At 41.5% G+C, this 9239-nt stretch overlaps 1 long non-coding RNA gene across 1 annotated transcript; it reads right to left on the bottom strand.

Annotated features, from left to right (window-relative positions):
• Nucleotides 1–4387: 4387 nt before the first annotated feature.
• On the bottom strand, nt 4388–5658 carry LOC127534057 (uncharacterized). The gene is made up of 3 exons (XR_007942003.1): nt 5634–5658; nt 4794–4902; nt 4388–4636 (listed from the first exon to the last, which is right to left on the bottom strand). It is a non-coding gene; the product is annotated as an uncharacterized LOC127534057 (long non-coding RNA).
• Nucleotides 5659–9239: the final 3581 nt, after the last annotated feature.

Genomic DNA, 9239 nt, shown 5'->3' on the forward strand with positions numbered 1-9239 from the left:
CTCAAACTGTAACTCCTAGATGGATATCAGAAAGTTATTCGCCCGCAGCAGGGATAAAGCAGCGAGGAATGAGAGAGGTAAGTGAAGTCCTAGCTAGCTAGGCAACATAAGTCTGTCTTCAGTTAATGCTAAGTTAGCTAACGTTATTCACAACGCCTCTCACCCCCTCCACCACACTGAAGGAGCTTTGAGCAGCTCCTTCAGTAGCAGACTGACTGACTAACTAACTAACTACTGCCGCCACCATCAAGGAGGGAGCTCTACCACAGGTCATTCATACCTGCTGCTGTCAGACTGTTTAACAGCAGCAGCTTAAGGTCTTTTCCTGTATATATATCACCTGTAAATAATAGTGGGAGAGCCTCCAATCACAGACATGCAATGTGTTTTCAGCTTGCTGGATCAAGTCATGTTCCCAGCCTTGACACAGGTCATTCAGATAGCTCTGACCATCCCAGTGTCCAGCTGCACTTGTGAACGGATGTTCAGTGTGCTGAGACGGCTCCACACTTGGCTGAGAAGCACAATGGGGCAGGATAGGCTTCACCATCTTGCCATCATGTCAGTGGAGAGTGAGGAACTTTCCAAGTTAAGCCACAGCAAAGTGATTGACCACTTTGCAAAAATGAAAACAAGACGTTACAGTTTACTCCCCAAAAAATGATTGCCTGAAGTGACACACAACAATTGTTCATTTATTCTTCTACTATGGAAATAAAAGAACCCAGAGATTTTAGGGTGCTGTCGTTTCTCTCTCTGGTGTCCGTGATGTGCAGGTGAAGGAGAGACGTCTGTGACACTGACTTTCTTTAAAAGTATTTTATTAAAAGAAAGAGCAGCATCAGTACAGACAGAACCTGCCTGGAAGGAGTCGGCCAATTGAATCCCTGCCGACAGTGACCAGTAATCAGGTTTTATAGGTTTTAACATGTAAATGAGTACAACATATGGTTATTTATTGTCTAACACATGGAAAACAAGTGAAGAGCATCCCCAAACAAACCCCCTGTGTCTCCAACAGCTGAAGAATCCCTAAATCAGTATTTTAGACAGAAGAACCCTCATAAAAACACCTCCAACAGGGCTCTGTAAACAGGAGAACACTTTCCCATGGCATGGGTTGAATATAATGCAGATTCCATCTGTGGTCAGAGACATCAGAGCAAACACTACATATAACAAGCAACTCATATCAAATACTAGAACAAACAAAACAGATTCTAGTCTACTAACTTATTAAGTAATACATGTAACAGATCAGATACCACAGTGCTTTATTTTATTTTATTTTATTTTTTACATTTGTAAATGTTCAATTTGCAGATGTTTACTGAAATAAATATTTCAAAAAAATTCATTGCTCTTCCTATTTGCATTTATCAGTAATGGTTTAGAAGTTGAGAGTAAAGTGCACAAGTAGGCCAAATGCATTACCGCAGTACATTTCAGATGGTTAATCAAAGATCTAGACAACAACATAGTCTGATATTATTGAATGGTTTAAAGAACTATTTAGGTTTTTTTATGTGAATAAGTGCTGAATATGTTTTTTTTCTCGCACACTTTGCGCACTCTCATGAATGCTTTGTGCCCCAGGTGTGCCCCAGTACAGTATCAGGTCTGGTGACGCCCCTGGTGGAGCCGATTCCAGCTGACTGAGAGGATGAAGGTTCACCTGGACAAGTAACAGTCTATCACAGGGCTACACATAGAGTCAAACACTCACACTCACATTCACACTTACACACAGTTTAGAATCACCAGTTAACCTCAGCATGTTTCTGGACTGTGAGAGGAAGCTGGAGAATCTGGAGAAAAGCCACACATGTACAGGAGAACATGGAGACTCCATGAAGGAAGATCCCAGGAAGGACATGAACCGGGGATCTTTATGTAAGGTAACGGTGCAGTTTTGTGTTACAACTCAGACAAAAGACTTATCTCAGCAGCCACAGACCTTAAAGTATAATGAATTATAGCAGCAGCTGCCACCGGATTCCAACCATCTGCAGTATAACAACTAAAGCACTATAGCCACTGAAGCATTAGATGTCCTCCATCAGTCTTATCTCCCAGCACCAGCCACTAGCCTCATGTGTTCCTTTACACAGCTCTGCTTGTATGTTAGAGTCTGTCTGGACGAATATATCGATGAATATATATATATATATATATATATATATATATATATATATATATATATACCGGGCTTTGCAAAAGTTCTGTTACACTCGGTTTCATGATCTTTAGAGACGTTTACATGTCGGACTGAAAAATTCCATTAAATAAAAAGATATTGAGATATCTGCTCTCCTTCATGCTGGCCACAACAAGTCTGACAGAGCCAAGCAGCTGAACATCAGCCGGATGACCGTCCACAGAGTCGCAGAGAGGCTCAAGAATGGTGAAGATCTTTCAGGTCTTCACCATTCTTTAGCCTCTCTGTGACTCTGTGGACGGTCATCCGGCTGATGTTCAGCACAAAGGAGAGCAGATATCTCAACTCTTTTGACTTCCATCTTGATACAACTTCACCGGAGAAAAAAATTTGTTTTAAGGACACCTACCTATAAGGTAGAACTTTCAGTTTATTTAATGGAATTTTTCACTCCGACATGTAAACGTCTCTAAAGATCATGAAACCGAGTGTAACAGAACTTTTGCAAAGCCCGTATATATATATATATATATATATATATATATGGCATGCCATTTAGGAAATTATATACATGATGAAACTTGATATATATATATATATATATCGATATATATTGAATGAAACTTGATATATATATATATATATATTGAATGAAAGTTGATATATATTGAATGAAAGTCGGAATATATGGAATGAAAACCGGAATATATATAATGTCCAGATTTTCATTCCATCTATTCAAAGTTTCATTCCATATATTCAGACTTTTTCCTACTGAGCCCTGGAAGGACATGGCAAACAAAAACAGGAACCTTATTGGACATTTGCTCTTCAGATGAGCTCTTCTGTGATTATCTGTCTTCATGGTTGTCACAGGGAACGGCGACTATGTTTGAGAAGGCAGGTAATTTTTAGAGATGTTTTGATTCTGAACACTGAACATGTTAGCATTAGCTTAGCTACTTAGCTTCGACTATGTTTGCATCCCTACGTATAGGTTAAACACACGCTATATGTTGATGATAATGATAATATCTATGTTTATCTTTATAGCTGGTCTTAAGGCTAATTACGAGGCAGAGGTCAGCCGTTGCCTGGACACATCCATGATCATACCACTGGTGGGACACAGTTGTACTTGATTTCAGCTGAAGGCTAGCCTAGCCACACTAGACCCATGTTTCTGACGGCACAAGGGTCTAGGGCCGTTCGACAGGGAGGGAGGCGGGCTAAAAGGTTGTCTTTCAACTCACTCTGCAGCAATTGGATAGGTATACAACCAATCAGCGCAACGAATAGGCTGACGTAGTTTCTAGAGCGCCGGCGGATTGTGGCTAAGTCCCATTAGCTTCCCAACCAGCGGAGCCAACTGGTATATTAAGGATTTGCCATATCCCGTCGGCATAAGTCCAAATACGTCTTTCTTCTCAATGAAACACTTCAGTGCCGTCCTTTGTTTATCTTTCAAGTTGAATTTTAGCTTCAAATCTTTAAGGGCTGTGGCCAAAGCCGAGTCCAAAGATAACTGTTTATTGTTTCCGGTTGTTTCTGTCAGAATCGTCACGCCTCTGTCGTCACTTCGTTACGCCCGCCTTCTGACTCTACACTTGATGGTGATTGGTCCGGCCAGTTTTAGGAGAATCCAGCCTCGAGCCTTATGGAGGGTAACTAGACCCACCCTGGTAGAGAATTAAATTCGTTGCCGTGGGTTGTCTAGCACGGCTAGGCTAGCTGAAGGCTGCTGTTTTGTCCAAACTGAGACACTTTTATTGTGACATACCCTCCACTGTTGTTAGCTTTTGATTCAATAATTTTTTTTGAGATGAGGAAATCACTATTGCATGTTTCTAGTTAAATACCCTACTTTTATGATATATCACTACAGCATGCACTTTTTATATTTTCCATCAATTTCACCCAAAAGTTGAATAACTATTTGTGAGCAATGTATGTAGACACATAATAGAAGCACATTTCAATAATATATCTGCTGCAGTAGTGCAGTTTATCTGCCTAGATTGGTGTAACAGTAAAAAAAAAACATATGCTGCTGATGTTTCTGACTAAAATCTGCTTGAAAAGCACAACTGCTTATCTGTCAAAATGTGTGAAACAAAAGTGTGCACTGAACACTGAATAAAGTCTCTGTAGATTATAGACAAAATTTGCATCTCTCATCACAAATTTCTGTTTATTCACCCAAAGTGCATGAGTAAAATACAAAACAGGTGAAGTACTAAAAAAGATTTATTTTCTAGAAAAGTCAATAGTCAACAATGCAGTTTAATTCTGGGACAGTTGCTCCAGCACCGACACCATGCGTCCCATCAGTCCAACCAAGGTTTTCATTCATCTTCTGGATGTTCTGGAGCATGGCAGAGGTCACGTCTTGGTGTCTTCCGATCTGTTCCAAGAACCGTTCCTCTGACCTCTCCAGATACTGCAGAGGATCCACAGCAGCTTCCTGGTTCCCTTTTCCTGCATAAAAGCACCAAAAATACTAGTTGTCAGTAATTATTTTCTATTTTCATAAACACAGTTAACTTAAAGTAAATGTTATAGTTTGTGATTTTAGGATGGGTCAAAAGATAACATACTGATCATGTTGATGTCTGCATAGTCTAACAGATCTTACTTGATTTGGTCTGTAGAGAGGAGGACAGCGTGGAGGAGCTGCAGGACGGAACCAGTAAGCTGCGGACTAGTGCTCCTGGTAACTGGACCTCATCATCCAAGGCCGACAACTAAATAAAATGAACAAGACATGCTGTTGATAGCATCTGTAATACAAATGATTTTCTCCATTAACTGATTAATTATTGCTTTGTCCATACAATGTTAGAAAGTGTTACAAATAATACCTGTAATAATTTCCAACAGTGATAAATGCCTTGTTTTATTTTATAACAAAAAACACCAAAAGCATCTGTGTATAAGAAATCAGTGCATTGGATTTCCACATCTGTAAAGCTGGAAAATCACACATCAGAATTTTACTTTGAAATTATGAAAATAGCTGCAGATTACCAGTACTCTTTACTTCATTGTGTTAACTTGATCATTTGAATCAGTTTTTTAGACTTGTATTACTGATACGAAACATAATCAACACATAAATTAAAATGTGTTCGCAAAGAGTTCACTGGTTCTTCAAGGAAAATTTCAATGATAACCATATAGTTCAGTAATATGATTAATGGGTCATTGTGTAACAGCGTGGGAGGTTCTGAATACAGGTCTTGGACTGAAATATTGCTGCTGCTTTCCTCCGGTTTTATAAGGAGTTGTTTCATAGCTTGTTAGCTTACCAGCGGCTAACTGGCTGGCAAACAATAGTTCAACGCCAACCTCTAATCAGTGATCCGGTGTCCGGACCGCGTTAGCTGGCGGAACGTTCATAATACTGATGTGGGACTGTTGTAGCTAGCGTATTCATAGTAGGCTAACAGCAGGATGTTGGAGAAATAAAACTTACCATTATCAGGATCGCTGGTCTGCATTGCAGACTCTTAGCGCATTGCACTGCTTGAATGTCTGTGTATTTCAGGCTGATTTCAAAATAAAACTCAATAAAATTCTCGTCCGGGTGAGTGTCCTTCATTGACGCTTCGCCATACGGACATGTCCCTTCCGGGGCTCGGTAGGAAAGAAAGACTGAATATATATTGAAAGTACGAATATATTGAATGAAAATCTGAATATATTGAATGAAAGTACGATATATGGAATGAAAGTCGGAATATATGGAATGAAAATCTGAACATTATATATATATATATATATATATATATATATATATATATATATATATATATCAACTTTCATTCAATATATTTGTGCTTTCATTATATATATATCGACTTTCATTCAATGTATAATTTCCTAAACGGCATGCCATATATATATATATATATATATATATATATATATATATATATGTCCATCCATTCTCTTTTTTTTTTTTTTTTTTTTGACCATCACCTGTCCTCATGGCAAATTCACCTATCATGTTTATTTCAAGCTGTTTCCTACATTATGCCATTGAGGGCTGTGCACACCCAAGTGAAACATAAAACAAACACAGGACAGACAGAAAGGTGAGGCATAGACAGTGTTCTAAGAGAAAAGGTGCATTTTATTTGTTTGTGCTCTTTAATTCACACCTTAAAACCAGTTAAAAATCTAAGACCCTTCACAAACACCAAATACGACAAAATCCCAACTGGATCAATCATGAAGATGTCAGGAGGCCACAAGAAGGAGATAAAGCAGAGTGAGATCCACAGACACTAACCCAGCAACCTCCACTGACTCAGCGACCGGAGGAACACACTCTATTGAGTTTTGGTAGGTGCCGGTGTCGTGGGTCTGGCATGCATGAAAACCTCCACCAAAAGGAGCGAGCTGTCCCCTCCAGCCCAAGGAGGTCCACACAGCCCCCCCGCAGGAGCCACCGAGCGGAGACCCAGCCCAGGAGCCCGGAGCGACCCCCCCCGACACAGCCAGAGCCCCAAGGCCCACGCAGCAGAACGGGCCATAGCAGACCCCCACGGCGCCCCACTGGCCCACAGCCCCACTTTCCCCACGACCACCCCCCCCCCATCCTCCCCCACAACCCGACCCCCCCCAAGTCGAAGAGGAGGAAACTCCCTTTTGAAAGGGTGCCTCCAACCCTGAGTGTAATGGATCACACATACCGCAAGTTAAATTTGGTACGATACATGCAACTAACAACATTTCCCATGTCAAGTAATCCAAGGATAGACTACACTCCTAAGGAAATTAATGCATGGAATGCTACACAATATGAGCTTGCTTTCTTACCCAATGCGCAAGTTACTAAAAACAAAAAAAAACTAAAAAGTGTATTGTCTTTTCAACACGAGAGCACCGCCATGTTTCTACAAGATGCTATCTGGTAACAACGAGGGGTTGGTTCCGCTCTGCTGTTCTCCACTCTGGAGTTATAGGTGAAAACAGACTGCAAAGAAAAACGACAAAAGGCAAAAAAACAAAGTATACAACCATAACCTTGTACCTTGTAACCATAAACCTCTGTTCATATATGTGTTTTCAGATGTGTTTATTTTTAGTGATCTAAAAAGATTAAATACATTTCAATAATTGGACTGTGGATACAATAAAAGAGGAAAACCAACTTTAAGATATCACCAGATAGATTATTGTTACATGGCGGTGCCCTAGTGACGGATGATTTTATTCATGTTACAGTAATTCCGTACTTAATGCATCTGGATTCATTTATATTTTATAGGAGTGTAGTGCACCCTTAAATTGGAAATGACAGTAGGTGCAAATGTAAATGCAAAATGCATATAACAGCATGATTACCTTGTTACTGTTACAGATATTGAGGGAGAAATTGAGGTGGCAAGGGACATGACAGGAGGCGCCAGTTTCCCAAAGGCAGGTGATCCAGGGATGAGTTTGCAGAGGGCGAGTCAGTCAGGGGCCAGCAATGATGACACCACAACGCCAGGGCCAGATGCTCCAGGGACCACACTGCAAGGGACTGATAGGGCAACTGTCGAAAAATTAATGAGACAACTCAAAAGGGGAAAAAAAATGAGAAAGAGAGCAGAGAGAGCTCTTAAACAACAACAAAAACTTAATTCTGAAATGAAAAAGAACAAATTAGCTCATCAAAAGTTTACAGAAATGTTCACAAAAGACCAAATTAGAGCCCTGGGACAGCTAAAAAAGAGAGGAATTCGGTGGGGAAAGGAAACAATTAAAAAGCAATTCAAATACGGTTTACCGCTGGCACCACTGGTTATAAAACCCTCCAGCAAATGCAGATTCCACTGCCAAACATTCGCACGCTGCAAAGGAGGATGCAGCATGTAAAGCTGGAGCCAGGAGTTTTGGGGGAGGTGTTTCAGATGTTGAAGCTAAAGACAGATGTTCTGACTGAAATGGAGAGAGAATGTGTACTCTCCTTGGATGAGATGGCCATTACTCCTGGCATGGAGCTCCACATGGGGACAGGACGGCTCTTTGGTGATGTAACGCTGCCTGAACACAAAGAACAAGCCACACATGCACTGGTGTTTATGCTGGCTGGAGCAACAACACGGTGGAAACAAGTTGTGGCTTACCACTATAGTGGCAATTCCACCGATGGCGCAGTTTACAAGCCCATCGTAGTCAGCATTGTTGAAGCCATGGCATCTGTGGGGCTTCATGTGCTGAATGTTACCACAGACATGGGGAGCCCCAACAGAGCAATGTGGAAGTCCTTTGGGGTGACATATGACCAGCCATGGATCCAGCATCCTGTTGTGCCAGACAAGCGCCTTTATTTCATGCCCGATGTTCCTCATCTTGTCAAGAACTTAAAGAGTGCTATTGTTCGTGGTCACATCATCACCATACCACAGGATGTGGTGGAAAAGGAGCACTTGCCATCCAGTGCGGTCTCTGTTGCCCCTTTAAAGGATTTAGTGTCCTTCCAAGAGAGCGTGGCATTTAAGCTGGCACCCAATCTATCTAGGGGTATCCTGGAGCCTGGCCATTTTGAGAAAATGAAGGTTAGTTCAGCAATGCATGTCTTCAGCAAAGCTCCAAGTGCTGCTCTGAGGTATATGGTGAAGGAGGAGCGCAGACCAGAGTCCTACCTGACAACATCATGGTTTTTGGAGAGGGTGGACCACTGGTTTGACCTCATGTCATCCCGGCATGTTGTCACCGCCCTCAGTCAATTAAAGATGGAAGAGTATGAAAAAGCCATCAGTTTCCTCCACGACTCCATCCATCTTTTTCGGGGCCTAAAGATTGGTCCACAGGGAAGCTGGAAACCAGTCCAGACTGGCCTGGTGATGGCCACAAAAACAATGGAGGTCCAGCAGGACCTGTTGAGTAAAGGGCAAAAATTTGTACTTACAAGCAGGTTCACTCAAGACTGCCTCGAAAATACTTTCTCCTGCATTCGACAGAGGAACCCTGTTCCGACACCTGTGGAGTTCCACTATGGACTCCGGGCTGTCACTGTAGGGCAGTTCCTCTCGACCAATCATACAGGCAATTATCAGGATGATGCCGCAGACCACATGGCGGACTT

The sequence above is a fragment of the Acanthochromis polyacanthus genome, chromosome 5, assembly GCF_021347895.1.
Source record: "Acanthochromis polyacanthus isolate Apoly-LR-REF ecotype Palm Island chromosome 5, KAUST_Apoly_ChrSc, whole genome shotgun sequence".
Classification (NCBI taxonomy): Eukaryota; Metazoa; Chordata; class Actinopteri; family Pomacentridae; genus Acanthochromis; species Acanthochromis polyacanthus.